This window comes from Electrophorus electricus, unplaced genomic scaffold (genome assembly GCF_041902795.1).
Source record: "Electrophorus electricus isolate QZ-2024a unplaced genomic scaffold, ASM4190279v1 Scaffold71, whole genome shotgun sequence".
NCBI classification, from domain to species: Eukaryota; Metazoa; Chordata; class Actinopteri; order Gymnotiformes; family Gymnotidae; genus Electrophorus; species Electrophorus electricus.
In genome coordinates, this window is record NW_027658788.1 from 112,508 (window position 1) to 133,586 (window position 21,079).

Here is a 21,079-nt window from a genome sequence, read left to right on the forward strand (position 1 = left end):
ACACACACACACACACACACACAGTTATTCAGACCATGTCATGTGTGAGGTAGCAGGGAACCAAATAACTCCAAGTCAGCATAGCACCATGCTCTCAATAGCTGCATTCCCCAGAGTTAACAGTGATTTGTTCAGCTGTGATGATCTCTTACCTATAGCTTTATCTTTGTTAACTTTCCAAGTCAACGGTCCTTCGTGGATCAGTTTTTTAGTGGTCAGGTCCAGATTCTACATAGAAAAAGAATATAGTTAATAATTCATACTCTGGATCAGGTGCTCCAAGACCAGAGAAGCTGTTTGGAAGGCAGATGGTGGATACATAGTAAGGCCGTACCTTGAACTGAGCAGCGACAGGACTGGCCTGCCTCTCCAGAGGGGACAAGTCTAGCCTGCGCTGATAACGGCTGAGCTGTCGCCGGTGCTCCGTCTCCCTGACGACCTCATTGACAGCTCGTAGTATCCCACGGCAGCACGCCTGTGCCCTCAACAATGGCTGCAGGTCTGGAGAACCAGCTGTTGTGGGGGCACATACTAGTGTTAATCCAGGAGAAAGGGTGTGTGTGCTTGCCTCCTTGGTAAGCTGGTATGTGTGTGTATACTGAAGTGTTTTCATGGTTCAATACATTGTATGTGAGTGTTTCTATACATGCCTTCTGTGTGTCTGATGATGTTATCCAGCAGCAAGGGGTATTTGGTGAGTCTCTGCATCTCAGACACTAGAAGGTCCTTTAACTGTAGTCGGCGGCAGTGAGGGCTGGCTTCACATTCCTAACACACACACACACACACACACGAATGAGCCAAGGACATCTAAGTCCAAATGTGGATTCTGTTGACTGCAACACCAATTTATACCTAAAACAGCATCACTAGAAGTTATGTGCTGCAATAAAAGTCAAATCTAAAAGACTGGATAGTCTCCAATTCAAAATATGGGTCAACCAATTCACAACCCAGCCCACTAACAAATATGGCAGAAGCTCTAGTGTTTGTAGGTTTGTCCAAAGGCTTTATACCTCTAAAAAGTGTTACCTGTATAAGGTGCGCGAAACGCGGGTCTTTGCGTTTATTTTTAATGAGCTCCAGTGCCTGACTCTGCTGACTGCACAGGTGAGACACCTGCTCCTGGAACTCCTCTCCTGCAGCGTCTTCAAACTAACACGCACACACACAAACACATTAGCTACTGACATATCAAGTAAAGCAACAAGTATATCCCACACTACACAGAACAACCACTTCATTTTAGACAGCACCAAAAGATGATGTGAACTAGAAAGGGAGTAACACTAGCCAGCTCTCACTCTAGACACCATGATGTCTCCTATGCCTTGAACTATAGGAGAGTCCCTCAGCCTCTTCATGGACTCACACAGATTCGCTGAAACACAAATGCAACACCACAAAACAGAATCTGTTTAAGCGAGCCAGTGTGTATGTGGTTTGTTAGAAAGTTGTGTCAGTGGGCAACAAAACTCTACTTGTGTCATGAAGGCCACCGCAGAAACAACATGTACAGCCTCCAGTCCATACCTGCTCACAGTAATGGCATGGTGCCAATAGCTGATATTGTTCTGTCATTAAATTCCCAGTTTGGGTGGCTTTTACACTTCTTTAATCTTGATTATGATTTAGACACCAAGTAGGCTTCAGAAATTTAGGTTTGAAAACACACTAAGACAAATGGAGCGGATTTGCACGCACGCACACACACGCGCACACAGAGAGACTGACCATGAAGACTGTAGACCTGGGGCAGGTTGGGGAAGATACAGGAAAGTTCTTCGACGGTCAAAAGGTTCCTCATCTTCTGGAAGAACACCTGATCGAGAACCCTGAGAGTCCGCAGGTGAGACGCTTCCGTTGTGAACAGCTCTGAGGAAGAGGATATAGCAAAGTCACTACAATTTCTTACAAACGTTACACAATTCAGAATTCCACATGTTCATGAGTCAGGATAGAATTACCATATGTGCATAATAAATAGAATACTGTATGTTCAAAAGATTTAGTAGCTATTTAGTTTAAGTTAGATCAGTAAATAATTTTTTTTCATTTTGCATGTTAACTGTGTACTGGGAGTTGTCTTTTATAGTCAGTTGCTGTGCACCACATTTGCTGTTTTACCATATATGACAGCCTGCCGTTCGATCTCCCGGGATCCGAGAGAGGCGAGTGTGTGCGGCTCCACTGTCTCCTGCCAGTTCTGACAGTGGACCGTGTCCTCTTCCAAAGGAGGTGCATCAGGCAACAACGCCAGTGGTGTATCCACACTCCTACAGGAAGAGAAGGAGGCATGGGGAAAGAGAGAAAGAGAGACAGAGCTTCAGCAGCAACTAACTAAGATAAATCAAGGTGATGGATATGGATGTTAAAGAACTGGACAGCAGGTGTGCATGTGTGCTCATTAGCATCAGACTAATGAGGTGTATATAGTTATAATTACATCTCAGTCATGCTCATGGATCTCTGCATCCTGGTGCAAGGCGGTGACATACCTGTCCAGAGTAGATGCTGTAGGCCGGAAATTCATGGCTCAGGAACCTCAGCAGCTCTTCCACTAGTGTGTCTAGTGAAATATGTTCAATGTTGGATGATCTCCTTAGTGTTCGTTTCAGTATCTGTTCATTCAGCTGAAGAACACCTTTTCTGAACGGGTTATCAGACGCAACAATGGTCCTTAAAAAGTCCACATTACCTATTATGATGTAATAAACGGAGGTGTGAGAGCTGCAGTAGTGATCTAAGCCAGTTAGCTAGCTAGCTATGTTCTTGTCCAGACACTTTAATGCCTCATGGCTGGTGCAATGACACAATATTCAACATTTCCTTCTGATTCTACTTTTAATTCTGTGACATTAGCTAAGCAACTATAAAGCTACTCGTCCAAAAATGCCAGTGTCGTTAGACGTATCAAAACGTATCAAACATAGCTTTAGCTAGGCTAGCTAATCAGACCTTCTATGAAACAATCACAACTTAGTAAATTCATAGTTGTTAATCACAGTAAAGTGTTTTTTCTTTTTGTTGTTTGAAAAGAGTTACCTTGTTACCTTGCTAGCTAACAGTTAGCTAGTAACAATGCCATCAAAAGTAGTTCTCCACTGATACAAGATAGCTAAGAGAAGTTTGGCTCGGAATGTGACTGATTGAAAAACAAAAATACATCACAAATAGCGTTATGCAATAATACCTAACGTGCATACATCAAATACAAACAGTCCCCAATGCAAACCTCTTTTACAAGGCAGCTATTTAGCGTCTGCTACTTCTGCAAAACAAACTCAGTCTTGCATGTTAGTGTTAGCTATCCAGCTAGCTAGGCATTGCTCCAGGACAGGTTTTAGTATAGCCAAAATAATTTGATTGCCTGTTAATTTTTTTAAAAGGTTGATGTAGTGATGTGACGTTTTACTAAGCGTGCCCTGATAAAAAGCTAATAAAATAGCTAAGGGCCAGATTCTGTTATATCATTAGTTAATGTCGTGTCCGTTGATGCAGGAAAGAAGAGACAGGAACCAATGCGTTACCCTGTGGCCTTTTATTAATGCAGAGCTCTGGAGATGTCACTTCACAACACAGTGCGAGTGAGATCTAAAGCATAACTTTGCAACAGACAGACTTATATTTCTCTCGCCTTGTGACACTTCTGCTTTTGTGTTTTTCCATCTCAGCCGTCACCTCTGTTTGACCGTCTCGTACACGTGTCTTCTTGCATAATCACACATATGCACGTCTAGGGCATTTCCTGTTATGTCTGGACATACAGTAATTATTTTATTTATTCAAGGATTAGTCCTATTCCATTCTGCGCATTATTCTCTACTAGTGTAAGCTTAGCATTCATTTAATTTCTGAAACCCCACAATTCCCCCTTTTGATCTCTACAAAGAGATCACCAATCACACTCCTTTATTCTGGCATCTCCTGTCTCTACGTCCCTTTCCCCCTGTATCAGTGGCATCATCGTGGTACCCTCATGCACATCTTTCCTTTCTATCATAGCTGAGATTAGTCTAACCATTAACGCCCTAATACATGGAATACAGCAGCACCCGCATGTCACAGCAATTCCCGTGAATGTGGCTAATGAAACCATCAATGACACAATTAAGTCTTTCCACTGACCGAACCGGCTCACCATCCAGGATTCCAACTGGTTGTTTATGCCTGAATTCTCATGCATTTCCTCTGATAGGGTCTTCAAACCATCCAATGCTCTACTAACTGACCCATCCGGAGCGGTATTATTAGGAATGAATGTACAACACATATCCTCAAGCATAGCGCAGACGCCCCCCTTTTCCGCCAACAACATATCTAATGCCATACGATTTTGCACCGCTATCAGTGAGGTTGGTCCCAGCTGATCTCTAAGTCCTTGCACTGCATCCCTAGTCAGGTTGGCTAGCCTGAGGACATTATAATGTACATAGTTAATCCGATCCACATTTTTATTTGGAGTAATGGGGAATAATGCGGAAAGTATCGGAATATTCTCAAATCCCCCTGCTATCTGGTCTGCTAACTTATACCTGTCCGGAACTCCACGAGGTATTTCTATTGCATCTATGTATGTGGGGGTATTCCTTGTTAAATCAAAATGGTTTGCCTTTCGCTTCTGTCTTGCTGCATCAGTTACCGGGTCCCTGTGTAGTTTTTTGCCTATCAGTAATAAAGGAGCTGCTAACCTGACCATGGCGCATGTCCCCTCCGAGTTCTCTGGCATGTTAACAACCAAAGTCATCCTTCCACAATAATCATACAATCCTGCTCGTGCCCATGAACCCACAGACTCGTTCCCAGTGACTGTGCGGTTACACCGCCGGGATGTGCCCCAAGCGTACTTGAGGTGTGCTTGAACTTCTAACGAAGCAAGTGTAGTTCCCCTCCCCCTTTTTGGGTGAAAATAGTCCTGTTCTGGTTCTGTTACTGATGGGGGGGAAAATAACGCTCAAAGTGTCACAATTCTTAGGGTTTCTTTCCTTAGTCAGGCCAATCATGCACACATAACCCTTGGGGTCTTTTTGTGGGAATAGGGGTGCCGGGGTTGTTATAAGTCTGGGTCTTGTGGCTGCACATGCTACACATCCACCAATCTCTACCCCCATTCTGCTTCACCGTCTTGTTCTTAATGTTTTAATCCTTTCCTACTGCCATGCTATTATTTAACCCAAGCGTGACCAAACTGTAAATGGAAACACACAACACAATACACCAACAAATAATCAAACAACACAATTGTCCAGAAGTCATCACTGGTGTTCTGTTCTTCTTACTTCGGGGTCTAAGGGTGGACTACCTTCACCCTTTTGCTCCCGGGGATTATTCTGCCCCTTCTGTGTGGGAGTGAACACCTGACCCGTCCGGGTCAGGTGAGTTAGGTGATGTTTCAGAAAGGTCCCTTGCTGTCTCTTGCAGACTCCTCTGCCGTGACACTGTGGCGGCGCACTGGCTCAGATGAAACCATGTTTCCCCTTTACCCTTCAGGCCTACGGCGTGGCTGGTTCTTTCTGTCACCTGGAATGGACCTGTCCACCTCGGCTCACTCCATTTTCTCTGTCTGCTCCCCGTCCGGTCCCCCTCCTGCGTGGAGAAAGCTGAAACGATACTTTGCAATTCATTAAAGTATGATGTGTGTGTGAGATGTTTTTGTTTTCTCATTTATTGTTAAGGGTCCGTGGGGTCCTGGAAATCCTCGACCTGTCTGCAATTCAAAAGGGGTAAAACCAGTTGTTGCATTTACTGAACATCTCATTTGCATTAATGCCAAAGGGAAGGCGTCAACCCAATTTAATTTTGTCTGTGCACAGATTTTGGCCACTTTGTTTTTCACATTTAGATTCATCCTTTCCACCTTACCTTGAGACTGAGGATGATACACTGCCCCAAATGAATGTTTCAGACCCAGCATTTTCTCTAACTCCTGCAAATTGCGCGCTGTAAAATGAGTGCCATTATCTGATCTCACCTTTCTCGGAAACCCATGGTGAGGAATGTACTGGTTCACCAGGAACTTTACCACTGAAGCACTGTCTTCCCGTTTTGTTGGCCACGCTTCCGTCCACCCTGTGTAGTTGTCTACGCGCATCAATACGTACGTGTACCCCTGTGCTGAGTCCACCATGTCTGTGTAGTCATTTACTATCTCTTCCCCTGGTGTTAATGACAACGGATACTTACAGGGTGCCACCTTAATTGTAGGTTTGGGATTGTACTGTTGACATACTCTACATGTCCCCTGCACTTTATGATAGCTACTCTTTCTGGTCCCTGCAAGGCCTTTGCCAGCTCCCTCATTTCTGCCTCATGTTTAATTGGTTTGTTTCCCGCTGTCCTAAACCCTGCTCTCATCCATTGTCTTAGCTCCACATGTGCTGCCCCTACCGTGTAAGCAGAGTCAGTATAAATATTCACTTCCTTGCCCTTTGCTAACTTCAAGGCCTCCACTACTGCCATTACCTCAGCTCGCTGTGCTGATTGCTAACCTTTCAGCCTTTCTGCTTTCACCGTCCAAAATTCATCTACTTCTCCCTGTGTTTCTGCCACCACTGCACACCCTGCTTTTATATCCCCGTATGGTCCTCTAAATCCACATCCATCGGTGAACATGTTCCCTGCTCCTGGAATTGGTTCTCCTTCTAGGTCTGGTCTCACCTTCTCCTGCTTTTTGACTTCCTGTTCGCACTGATGAGGCTCTTCTCCTCCCATCATGTCTGCCATGTTGATTCGTTCATGCGTGTACGTGATGTGTGGTGCTTCCAAAATTTTGCTGATCCTCTGTTGCCTTAGTGCTGTCAAGGCGAAGGCTTGTGAGTTCACGTATGCTATTACACTGTGTGTGGTTAGTACCGTGATTGGATGTCCCATTACCAGATGCGCTGTTTTCTGTATGGCTTTAGCCACTCCTGCTGCATGTTGGGTGCATGTTGGGTGTCTTTTTTCCATGTTGTCTAGCTGTGTGCTCACATGCATGAGTACTTGTCTCTCTCTCCCTTTCTTAGCTCACAATCTGATTCCAGTTTTTTCAGTCCTATCAGGTAACATGGAAAGGATCCACTTCCAATCCATGTAGACTCTCCTCTGGTGTCCCCCAGGGCTCAGTATTAGGCCCTCTTCTCTTTGTATACCTGTTCTCTTGGTGATGTAATATCTTCTCATGGCTTTTCCTACCACTGCTATGCTGATGACACCCAATTATTTCTTTCTTTCCCACCCTCCGATACGCAGGTCTCCAGACTTATCTCAGCATGCTTGACTGACATTGTGTCATGGATGACAGCCACCACTTGAGGCTCAACCCCAGTAAAGCCGAGCTTATGTACATCGAGAACTCCCTGGTATCACTATCTGAAGCTGCTCGTAGCCTGGGCATAACTTTGGACAACCAGTTGTCATTCTCTACTCATATTTCAAATCTGACCTGGTCTTGCAGATTTCTCCTTTGTAGCATACGAAGGATTCGGCCCTTTCTTTCACAGGAAGCTGCCCAATGTGTAATAATATTTCTTGTTTTTGTTCAGGAGATGTGCAGACATTATCTGCTGTATTATTTTTGTGGCTGCCATTGTCACCTATATTCTTATTCGCTCCCTGGGTAAGAAACATTTCCAACTACACTTTCATTGGGGAAAAAAATCATTATTATTGTGGGCTCAAGCGGAAGGTGTTTTACCCATGTATGGCTTGTGAGATATCCTTCTAACGGAGGTTCTAACACAGCGTGGCTGCTTGGAGACTCTCGTCATGTCGTGTTGCCCCAGAACTCCACTGGGATGTTTTGTGGAGCTGGAGTCAATGTGTAAGTCCCTCACATACTGGATTGGTATTTATATCTTCACAGGAATACCAAAACAGCACACCCAGTATGTAAGGAACACCGTCAGTATTCTTTCGAATGGACTTTAGTGAGTCGGACTAGGGTTACAATGGAGCTGTGCAGGTGCAAATCATGTGGAAACATGAAACATCAACAAGACAAGATGGGTTAGACTTTAGCTTTAAGATTTTCATGATTGGCACTGCACAGCAACAAGTGGAACCAATCAAATCACTTGTGTTTAATGATTGTCTCTAAACCAAGGGGTCCAAACTCATGTCTAGGAGTGTCACAACACTGCAGAGTTTATTGGTTACCCCTGTCAAATTCACCCTCGAAGAAAGAACACTTAGCTGGGTAGTGTTGTGACTCTTCAGCACTGAATCCTGATACACATACTCAAAAAATTGAATAAAAATTGTTTATTTAATTGGCTAATATTCATGTGTCAAGCTGCATTTGTTTCCTGCATCCTCTCGTGTTTCAGTGACAAACCAAACGTCCTCTACTTTGACCTTCTGAAGTGTGCCAGAGCAACGACAGAAATGGACGCCACTCTAGAGGGTCTCCAGTGTCCAACCACTCAAGTGAGATTTCCATACAAATGTCCTGTTGACATTGTACAGAAACCAAACACGTATGTCAGTAGCCTTTTAGAAATATGCACATGAGACTCATTTATTACAAAACAGTTTAGCATGTAATATGTGAATGCCAGTTTGTAATTCTGGGGGCTTGGGTCTCTTTTCGCTGCTTGGTTTGGGAGCCTTTTGCTGTATCATGCAATGAACAATGTGTAAATAGTGTAGATAGAAATTAAAAAAAGCAACACTGTGTTTAGCTACTCAAATAAGATCTCCTTCACTCTGTGTGTTTGTGCGTTGGTTTGCAGGTCTGTGTTAAAAAATGCCCTTCAGAGTTCTGGAAGTTGCCCCCAGAGGCGTATGCCCCAAATGCCCTGCCTAAAGACTTCTTTCAGCAGCAGTATTGTGACCCTAGACTTGACCTCGCCCAAACCACATTGGTAAAACCTCACACTGCAAATAAGCAATGTAACCAGCTTCATCTCTGAGAAATAAACCTTCACCTCACTCTTGACAGAACAGAATTTGTCGTATCAAAAGTCTTTGCAATATGCAACTCTTTGTACATGTAATTCATGCATTGGCTTAGCCACTCACGCATACATAGCATTTGTGCATACATAGCATTCTGCATGTTAATGAGATTTTCACATGCATTTCCACTACAGAGTGTCCAAGACATCCTCAATCAAGAGCTTTGTCCATATTTCTACACCCCAAGTAAACCAGGTACAGACAGCAGGATTACACAACTACCTGTCTATTTGTCCATTCTGTTTTGTAACAGTTTGACTATGCTATGTACCAAAACATAACCAAACCACCAGGAAAGTACTTATACCTGCAGTGATAAGTCAGCAGGTTTAATTGTTAGTCATATTATTTTCTGTCTCTCCCTCCACCCAGAACTAGGGAGATGTCTGCCTAGCTTTGACTGGCAGGACGTTCCTCCAGACTTCTCTCTCCCTGGATTCGCTTCCGTTTATGAAACAGTCGAGCACATAAAGGGATCTATGGAGTAATCCTTCACACACACTCACACACACATTTCACTCTCAAGCTACTACACATATGCCAATCATCAGGACTATATTGTTTTTATTTCCACTGTGATGTTTCTGTCTCCTCTAGTGGAGGGTCTGGAGCGTAACGACGGCACCGTGCAGAGACCATACCACATGCCCAGGTCTCTGTGGCAAATCCTTCACAAGAGAGACAGCTTTCTCCCTTAATGAATAAACCATCCAGCATATATTTGAGTCTTTTTTCTGTTGTTGTAACTGTAAAACTGTTCTCAACAGCATTTCGACCACTGTTTTGTTCAAGAGAGATCTGACGGGGCGGCCTCTGGACTGATCCAGTTTTGACCGAACGGCAGACACACACTGGATGTTCTGGCAGACATTTACATATCTGGCTGGACCTTAACCATGTTGCTCTGTTTATTTGATACGCCTGCTCTTTTCATATACCGCACTGCTTATTGTGTAGGAGTAGGCTTGTTCCTAAATGTGGAGTATATGAGAGGCTTAAGGGGAAGTTGATATATTTAATTGAGTTTTAGTTCATTGCCAACTGCTCTCATTATGTGTGAAAGATCACATTTCATGGGATGCTACAATATATTTTTTTTAATTCCTGAGTGTAATAATGTCACGATTGGCCACCCTCCTGGACTCCCTGTTTCCGTGGTTTCACGTCTTGCGCTGCAGGCTGCTCCCCCCTGCAGCGTTGGTCAAGACGGGTAGACGCTTACCTGGGATCTCGTCGTTATCAAAATAAACGTGACCCTGCTTCTTCCGGGAACGACGAGATGCCCGTGTACAGGCAGCCACGACCAAGGCACACAGCAGGGTTTAAATACATGAACTAGAAACGAGGGACAGGTGTACGCAATCAGTGTGAGGACAAAATGAAACCGTGGAACGGAACAAAACACAAGACATGGAAAACACGGAACATGGAAGGGACTGATCGTGACAATCAGCATAGATTATTTAACACAAAGATTCAGAACTGCTGGTGCGGTGTATTTAATCATCTAATATAGACACCAGTACCTCCACTAAATCCTGCCATAATGATATCAACATCAAATGCAAAAAAAGTAATTTTGTTTACAATAGTGAATCTAACACCAAAAAAAAAGCCAAACAAATAAAACGTGATGATGGACATGCGCCTCTTTAAAGGATTTTCTCAATAAATATATGTAGAATTTATGACTATAACAGAAAACAGCAAAGAGAAAAATGCAAGAATGCATATGGCGAAGGACGTATGGCAAGTATGGCAAATTCCTCCTAAATGTCTATTTGGTTCCATCAATGCAATATTTGAAGCTCTATGAAATAAACAAACCAAATTGTTATCAGAACACTCCACTATATTCATGAAAAACACTTTCTCATGTACTCATGTTTTCTGTATGGCTTTAGCCACTCCTGCTGCATGTTGGGTGTCTTTTTTCCATGTTGTCTAGCTGTGTGCTCACATGCATGAGTACTTGTCTCTCTCCCCCTTTCTTAGCTCACAGGCGAAACTCTCTCTCCTGGGGGCTACGTGTTGACATTCAAGCCGACAGCAGGGCCCAAACTTCGGGAATTAAACCTTAACAAGCTTGCCTGTCTAGCTAACTCAACCAGCGAGTAGGCTTAGTTAAAATAACAGCTTTAGTGAGCAAGGCTCCGATGAAAAATGCAAGTTATGATGGCCATTCACACTCCAGACACATTTTTTTTTAACTCAACAACGACTCCTAAGTTCTTTCAAACTTCTCAGTAAGGAATTCAAATCTGAAAAAGTACGTACAAGAATAGTTTTGAGATGTCATTCACCATCAGTTGGTTCTGAAAACTTGACTTGTAGAGTAACATACCATGCTGATGAGGTTACAGTGTCAAGTGTGAATGTGTGGAAGCTTGACTTGGAAAAAAGACAATGAATCGGCCATCAAGTCTACAACAAAAGCATGCCAGCTAACATTGGTACTCACCCCAACCTGCCTTTGCACTGTGCAATTCCAGCAGTCTTAAACATTGTTTTGCATTTCAAACTGTACAAGACGATGCATCTGAAACCTTGACCAAACTCCATGGCACAGTGCTCCATCGATAGTTGTTCTCAATATCGGACTACATGATACAGATTTTCTGGAAACTATCATGCTAGATCATTAAGATATTGTGCTTTTGTCACAAAAATGTGACATCAAAAAGGCATTCTATCTGCTGCCACAACTGCACAAAATATTTTTGTGTCCCACATACTTCATGCTCATTTTGCTATACCACTGTTATTTGTAGTTGGCATGTGAGCTATGGCAGGCTGTTCCCTATTGGTTGTTTTTATACGCGTGTTGCGTATATGTGTACTGCGAGATTTTAGAGCAAAATTTCTGACACTGCATGAGGAGACATGAGATGCCCAGTCCAACATTTCAGTAAAAAAAAAAAAAAAAGTCAATCATTCATATTTTGAAGCACTATAGACTTTTTATGGTCTGAAGCTATAGTGGAATGGTTTTCCAGGCTGGAGGAGGTATGAAGTGAAAACATGGACTCGATCATCTCCACGTGTGGACTCTGTGTCCAGCAGGGCCTCTCCAGGAGCCTGGATAGTGACCGATTTGTCCCCTCTGCTGTCCCTGCTCTTAGAGCGGTGCCTGTCTCTCCGATCCCTGAAACACCACCACACACGCATGCGCACACAGATGTATATAAACATTTATATACACAGTATACTCCAAGTTGGTACATAAAGCAACATAAAATGGATAATCGTTAAATAACGATACGGTGGTACCCTCAGTGTTTGCAGTAGTGTACATTCACATTTGTATGTTCTAGACAAAACATCAATGCCCACCCACATTTAGGCAAAAGGGAAGAATGTCGGGAAATGGCATACGCACCTGTGCTTGCGAGAGCTACGGGAATGGGAGGACTTGTAGGAGTAGCCCGAGTACTGTGACTCGTTGTCCATGTCTGGGGCCAGTGGGCGGGGTTTGTGGACCCCAGCTCCGCCTCCTGGAACATTTTGTTGCTATGCCCAGTTGAGTTTTGCGCTCTGAGATAGATTTAGAGGATAGAGCCAGCGGCAGCTGCAGCAGTTCAACCTTACTCCTGAGAGAATCTATTTTGAAGGCTGAAGAGGAGGAGGAGGACTAACCTGAGGGAGGAAGAGTAATAAGTATACCTTTAAAGCAAATACCATAATCCAGAGCAACACATCTCAGAGTGAACACGCTCCCTGTTAATCAAACCAAAGACTGGTGGTGTCAGCACAAAGCTCTATCTGCTCTTAAAGGTGAGCTACAAGTGCCCACAATTTCACTACAATCTGTTCTCATTCAGAATGAACAAGTGCATATAAAATCAGAGCAACACCATAATATGTAGAGATCTATAAAGATCTGTTTTTATATATTTCAATGAATCCATTAATGTCCCAGAACAGTGATAGTATAAAATTGAGTCACATTTTGAAAATGAACATCTTGAATACACACTGAAAATTGAAACAAAGGTTGTAGTCTTCATCTATTAATTGAACTGTGCAAGAATAATGAACAAACCAGAAAATAGCATTACACACCACTTCACCTTCAAGGTATTAAATGTTTTTCACCCTAAGGAAGCAATTTACAAAAACAGGCTCATCGTTCAACAACTTTGTGAATCGGTACTTTCACAATTCTCACACTCACCACAAGGTCTCATCACTCTCACACACACACACACACACACACACACACACACACACACACACACACCAGCCATCTCCCATCATCTCCAGGGTTACCAAGCTTGGCTCTTACCAAAGGAATGAATAAGAGGGTACAGGAGCAGTGAACAGTGTGGGGGCTAGGTTTCTATGGTTACATGACCTTTAACCACACAACCCTATTTCTGGGGAGAGCAAAAATATGTCAGTGAGCTGTTCGTATGTTTACCTGGGTCTGTGTGTGTGGTCAGCTCTAAAATAACAGCAGCAACTGTCATTGAAGAAGCTGTTGTGTGTGCCTGAGTAGGTACTAAACACATTCTTAAGAATAGTGACTCTTAATCCAATTCCTTTAATGAAGAACCACAACTTTCCTCACTTTCTATTTCTAAATGTCTGTCCCCTTCTCTCTGATTGGCTGTATATGAAGGGAACGCAAGCTTTCCTGATTAGGAAGCCAAAAACACAGACCTCCTCTTTCTGCTGTGTCTGTGTGCATGCACTTCTTACTCACCCACTTGTCAGGGATTGTTTACAAAACTGGTAATACAGTCAAGGATACCATTTGTCGAGGGCAGACTCCCAACACATGCCACGCATCAATCTCAAATAGGGGCTCTTGGATTCTCTCACACACACACGCTTCTCACAGGAATTGTAAAAACAGTAGGCCTACGTTTGAACAGAATAGAATGGGACCATAACCCCATGCATTTTATAATAAAGGTTAGAATAAAAACTCATATATAAAAACATAACTCTCGAAGAAAATTAAGAGATCAGTCCCAATCAGTATCTCTGCATTTGGCAATGATTTCAATTCCACAGTCTGTTGAATTCCACCACATGTACAGCTCTTTGTATTTAATGAGATTCTGATTAGGTAATCAAAGCTTATTTAACAAGCAGTGTGAAAGACTGGTGGAGAACACCTGAAGATGCATGAACAAGCTGCAATCAAAATCTGAGATATTCCACCAAATACTGATTTCTTAACTAATCCTAAGTTAAAACATTAGTACCATGAATGTGTTTTCTTTGCATTATTCTGTGGTTTGGAAACAATGCATTTTTTTTTTTGACCCATTGTCATTTTGTAGGTAGGTGTAAACCATCAACAGTGATCTCAAATTACTTGTCGCCAAGCGACGTAACCAGCTCAGCGGATCATTGTCTGCACAGGGTAAGGCCTAAATGCCTCAGAGTAACAGTGGACAAGAATTGCAGGGGAGGTACTCAGGGCGCCCCCAACACCCACGCAAAGACAGGCCGAGGCTTAGAGGCCTTCATTGAAAAGCTCGAATGCTGGGACTGGACCAAGTTTGGTACAGTAATCAAAATATCCATGAATCTAAGGCAGTTTACGCCGCACCTACATTTAAGAAAAGTTTAAGTTGGTGTTCGATTGTAAATACATAACCAGGACTATCTACATCCCAGCTTTTGCAACAACTTAAGTCGCTGCTTGACACACAGTATCGGTTCTCTCTCGCGTTTACTGGAGTTAGGCGAGCTAAGGATTAAATCGTAGCCAAACCCATTTTCCAATGAAGACTGCAATAAGGTATGGTGGAAACAGTTTGCGTCTACTGCTACAAAGATTACTGCTGTAAGCATACATTAAAACATGCACTTCAAGCCACCAAAACAATAAACAAGTGAAATGAGTGGAAACATTAAGAATTATTTTATTGAAATCAAGTATTTGGGTTTAAGAAACAATTTGACGAGACTCCACACAAAGGAAATGAAAGAATACCCAGCAGGGTTCATCAATCCGGTTCCATTTTGTTTGCATGTCAGCACCGAGTTCACCGTATTCCAATAACCCTATCCACCAATACGCCAAGAACTATTAAATTACTGCAGGCTTAGAGCACAGCGACGCGGACAGGACAATGCGACGCTTAAAATGAGTTTTACTTGGCTCCAAAAGTTAAAAGGTGAAAAACACAAAGCGAAGACAGGCGTCGTTCCCTCAATTCGCTGTGAGGGGAAAAAAGACTACAAAAATTAGGCGACTTGCCTTTCTTTGCGAGGGGCTACATCCGAATGCTAAGGACCTTGCGGCACAAAGAAAATCCAAGCGCAGGGGTTTTCCAGACTGGAATAAAATGCACTTTTCAACATCCACGTCGTGAAATTTTGCAAAACACTGCCCAGTTCTATGGAAATAAAGAAAGTAATCCTTAAAGGCAATACGTTACATCTTAAGATCAGTGCAATGTAAAATCCATGATCCGTTCCCAACTCTTCCACTATGCGTTGGTTCAATGCCTTGAGCCCCGCTGCGTGTGTGAATACTATCATTCATCACCCAGACACTTGCGAATCAGAGCTATTCGGCTGGAAAACCATCCAAATGAAGAGCGTTAAGGATCATGGAGAGAGCATAAAACGTATGCTTTACTTTCCATTACGGCATGCATAATATTGTTTCACCTAAGCATATAATTTATCCTCACTCTTATACGCTTGAGCAGTTTTAACGCCACGTTTCTTTACACTCACTATTAGACAACAGGCGTACTCGTCGCACTTTCTTGTCTGTTCCTTTGGCCGTGCACCTTCCCTAAACCAAACAATTCCACTCCGTTTTCCCCTGTTTTGCCTGCGGGAACAGCTACTCATCTGTTATTCACAGAAACACATATTTCCGTCTCCTTCATTCAAACCGTGGCTACTACACCGACTACGCCCCATGCCAACACTTCTCCTCCCCCATGTTCCTTGTGTCGCCCCGCCGTCCCAAACTCCCGATCCCTTTCCTCAATATTCTACAGGTTATCACTCACCGAATATACAGCTTTCAATCGTTGTTCACCCTATTCTACCATACTACTTCAGATCATAGTTTAGGTCATTATTTAACCGCCTGCTTCAGCTTCATTTTTTTTTTTTTTTTTGTAGATTTGATTCTTTATTGATCGTTGACCGACTGTTATCTGGGTTGCGGGCCACCTTCAATACAGCAGCGTTGTATTTAGAAAGCGATCCTAGAGAATTAGGACAGCTAACGTAAACTGCATGGCGCAAAAGATGGCCTGTAGTCCTTTGGGTTTTTCTCCGGGATCATTCTCTGATTGGGTATGGTAGGCTCTGAGTTTAATTATTTTTGCCTTAGATTCTGTTAATTCAAGGCTTCTTGTCTGAACCTTGTCTGATCCTCTTCTTTGAGGAGAAGGTTGCAGCAATCCGCCGGTCCTTTTCCTCTGTTCCCATTCTTTCAGCCAGTGTTCATTCCTGTACATCCAACTCTCTGGCTTCTTTTTCCCCTCTCTGCTCAGAAAAACTCTTCAACTCCTGACTTCCAGCAATCCGACATGTCCGCTGGATCCCATTGCCTCCACTCTGTTCTAGACGATCTCAAGAGATCTGCATTCTGCATTCAGAACCACCAGGGTGGTACCAATCCTCAAGAATGCCACACTCAACAGCACCAACATAACCAGTTACAGACCAGTATCACTTCTCTCTTTCCTCTCAAAAGCCCTTGAACGAGAAGTTTACAATTCATTATCTGGTTTCCTCACACAGAAGTAGCTGCATGATCCCCATCAGTCTGGCTACAATCCAGCACATTCAACAGCCCTCATAGCAGTGACTGCGAATCTTTATGCTGCTAAAGCTGCCAAACTGTCTTCTGTCCTGATTCTTCTGGACCTTTCAGCAGCCTTTGACACAGTAAACCACAACATTCTCCTCTCTGTTCTCTCCAGCCTTGGTGTGACTGCCTCTGCATGGAAATGTTTTCAGTCCATTTAGGTAACATGGAAAGGATCCACTTCCAATCCATGTAGACTCTCCTCTGGTGTCCCCCAGGGCTCAGTATTAGGCCCTCTTCTCTTTGTATACCTGTTCTCTTGGTGATGTAATATCTTCTCATGGCTTTTCCTACCACTGCTATGCTGATGACACCCAATTATTTCTTTCTTTCCCACCCTCCGATACGCAGGTCTCCAGACTTATCTCAGCATGCTTGACTGACATTGTGTCATGGATGACAGCCACCACTTGAGGCTCAACCCCAGTAAAGCCAAGCTTATGTACATCGAGAACTCCCTGGTATCACTATCTGAAGCTGCTCGTAGCCTGGGCATAACTTTGGACAACCAGTTGTCATTCTCTACTCATATTTCAAATCTGACCTGGTCTTGCAGATTTCTCCTTTGTAGCATACGAAGGATTCGGCCCTTTCTTTCACAGGAAGCTGCCCAGGTAATTGTGCAGTCTTTTGTAATCTCAAAGCTAAACTACTGCAACTCGCTACTTGCTGGTCTTCCTCTAAGAGCCATCAGCCCTCTACAACTTGTCCATAATGCAGCTGCATCACTGGTCTTCAATCTTCCTAAATTCATATGTCACTCCACTGCTGCGCTCACTTCATTGGCAGTATGAAGTAACTGACCACATCAGATTTGAAATCTTGATGCTTGCATACAAAGCCAAAAATGGACCAGCCGCTCTATACATTTTGTCAATTGTCAAAGCCCGGTCCACATTCACCCCAAAATCCAATTACACCAACGACCCTCAAAACAGTCCCAACACATGGGAGTGGGAAAGCCACACAGGATAGAGGGCCATTCTTCCTTCTCCCTTTCACAGGTTAGTTTATAAAAGGGAAATGTGATGGCATAATCTAGCATTAGGCTATTAGCATCCAGATGCAGCTAGATTAAGGTAGAACCTGGTCCTTAACACTGATCTTGGACAGTTTCATTCTTTTTTGAACCATAACATTAGCCATTATACAACAAAGGCCAAACTGGAGTCAGTGTAAAGGAGCCACTTCTACCAACATCTTAACAGATCAAAGTATAAATCCTTTCATATGTGTCAAAAACCAACCCTGGCATCACTGAGCCATTTCAAGAGGTGAGGGACGAGCTTCACAGTATTTACACTACACAGAAGGTGCCCCTTCATAGGTAATGACATGATATCAGACAACAAATATGTTCCTTTTTGTTCCCTGCAATGTTGACAGGAGTCAGTCCAGAACAGGGCTGCACAAATAAGTATACAGTAATGAGCAGTGAAGATGATGTCTTGCCACAACACAATGGCAATCCCAGTACGCCCTGCCTTATCCATTGTGCGTAAAGAGAGGCCAAACCTTTATTTTCTATTCTGTAGAACGCTTAAAGAAATAAAATAAACTCCTTCCACACTCTTTATTCTTTGCTCTCGCATAGTGTTAATTTATAAAATAAAGGATACAACATAGACATATGATGATATTAATGCAAAATACTCTCTTGGAGCCCATGTGTCTTGCAGGGGTCCCAGTGAAAAAGAACCTGAATTTGTTTAAGTCACCCATCCACACATTCCATAAGGCGAAGAGAGCCACAATCTTGGGTCAAGTTGACATGGGCTGATTATGGGTCCTCGAGCAAAATGGCACCTGTTGGGTTGCCAGTTTGTCACTGATGACGTGAGTGAGTATTAACATACATGTATTGGGTAAAGTGCTTGGGGGGGGGTCCCTTTAATGGGCAGATTCATTTCCTCAGCCATACATTTTCAGTCTCATTTTAGTTCCATTTCTTCATCTTCATTGACTAATTTTTTTTTTAAACTGTCACCTCAGTTCCCTTGTTCCAACTTTAGCTTTACCTAATAAAAAAAAAAACACCTCACATATCTGGACTTTCATTTGAATGCTTTTTATTCCAACTCGGTGCATGAGCTGAAGGTTCGTCTGTCCTGTCTCTCTTCTCAGTTGCAGACAATACAATATTTGCAGGTTTCTCCCAGGAGAAAGGCATGCTGGGATTCTAGTAAAGAGCTACACAGGATGTATGAAATGGCAGGAATGCCACACCCTTAGTATGTGTGTGTTCATGTTTCAAATGTGTAAGTAAAACTCTTTACAATGTCTCGTGTAATAAATCAAAATCCTGTAGAATGGATCTTGGGCTGAACTGGTTCTGTTGGCCCTTCTTCGTTACCTAAACAGGTTGGAAAGATGACCATACAATTGCCACAGTCTGCAGGGGTAGTACACCATAAGCAACATAATTACATCAACTCCAAAATCAATACTAAACATTATTCAAATAAATACATAAAATTCTTAAAGTTAAAATTGGGAATTGCTACAGGTTTGAAGGCCAGTTTTCAGTCTGGCAATAGCAAGACCCAAGATCTGCGGTGATGTTTTAATATTCAACTGTGTGCTCCATTTAAACTCAACCCCAAATTATTATAGTGATTCCAGACTAGATCTTTTTGTTTGGTACAATCAAAAAGAATTGTGGTACAGCATTAAACAGGTTTAGCCCCAGTATTTATAAATGGCTTCTTTGACACACTTACCATCGCTCGACCCAAGATAAATAGATGGTGTCCTGATAATGGAGGAAGACCCATGGATGGTGTCATCTGAACTGACTGACAGGTGACTTTTTTCTCACCATTGTGAGCAGTCTACAGTGGTCTGCTTCAATCTCCTATGAAAATGAAAACAAGGAGTTAACCAGGATCTCACAAGTGCACAAAGCCATTCTTTTAAAACATAACATGAAAGTGCTAGCTAGCTGCAATGATAGTGTGTGTGTGTGTGTGTGTGTGTGTGTGTGTGTGTGTGTGTGTGTGTGTGTGTGTGTGTGTGTGTGTGTGTGTGTTTGAGAGAGCGTGAGTAATATATCCACTTTACCCTAAGCTGATGCAGGTTTTTCATCAGCCCCTTCATTGATTGAAAGATTCCATCCACATTTTTTATCATGCGCTGCCGTATGCTTGCTCGTGATTGGCAGGGCCTCGTTTCATGCCTCAGCATCTCCAGGTGTGAACGGCCTTTTGGTGACTGGCAAGGCATCTCCTGCCCTTCTTGCTGTGAGGACAATGATGTCACTTTCTGCTTCTGACTGGCAGCCTCTAAAGGATCCAAGGATCCAAGGATCAACAGTCTTAGTGTCCTGACTGGCAGAACACAAAGGGTGCAAAAAAGTTGGTAAATATCTGAGCCTGCTAAAATTCTATTTATAAAAACACCACCACCACCACCACCAGAAATATACTGTTTAACTATCATAGTGCAACAATGACTGTGTAACGGAGTGTAACAAATTCTTACCATCTTGAAGAGCAGCATCAGCCATTTTAGCTCGTCCTCCCACATAACCCTGCCCACCAGTATGCATGTAGGCTTCTGATTGGTCAGTTGGGATAGCTGTTGATCCTTGCTTGGTGGCTTCACTGCCTCCAGAGGCCGAGGAGATGGTCTTTTCTAACAGGTTCTTCCATCTGTGGAAACATCGCTAAAGCCATCAGGTCCCAATTTCTACAACAGCACAATGTTGTTAAAATCATCTGAACATAAATGGCCTGACACCATAAATGTTATCACAAAACAGACACAGCAGTGCTGACTGGTTGACCTTGATGAGAAGATGGTGGGTCAGAGAGAGACAAAAAAACAAACTCACGTGTTTTTCTCAGAGGAAGTCCCAGCCACCAGCTCGTATATCTGTCTCTCTGATGTACTGATCACATACAAGGCCTTGTTATCTGATAGAGAAGAGCAGGTTGTCAAACAATGTATTCAAACTAACCCAAATGCAATTTCTAACTGGCTTCTTAATTTTTTAAAAATAAAATAAAGACATAGTTATTCCAGACCCATTCATCTATTCTGGCTATTCATAGCTGTAAGAATAACTACAAATATACCTGTAGCCACAGATCTGACAAGAGATGAATCCAAGCGAACAACGGGGCAAAAGGGGGTTTTGAGGTCCGTGTTCCTACCCCAAACCCCACCCAGTGAGCGCACTGGACATCGCAAGATCAAACGGTCACCTGAACCCCTTTGGAGTAGCACCAACATGTCTGAGAGAAGCAGAGCATGAATGTCTGGAACACACACACACACACACACACACACACACACACACACACACACACACACAGAGTGAGAATGGACCTGTCAAGTAATCATTTG

At 43.1% G+C, this 21,079-nt stretch overlaps 1 long non-coding RNA gene across 1 annotated transcript; it reads right to left on the reverse strand.

The window, feature by feature from the left end:
• Nucleotides 1–11,736: 11,736 nt before the first annotated feature.
• On the reverse strand, nucleotides 11,737–16,514 carry LOC145656513 (uncharacterized). The gene is made up of 3 exons (XR_014122169.1): nucleotides 15,640–16,514; nucleotides 12,317–12,573; nucleotides 11,737–12,082 (listed from the first exon to the last, which is right to left on the reverse strand). It is a non-coding gene; the product is annotated as an uncharacterized LOC145656513 (long non-coding RNA).
• Between the last annotated feature and the right edge of the window lie 4,565 nt (nucleotides 16,515–21,079).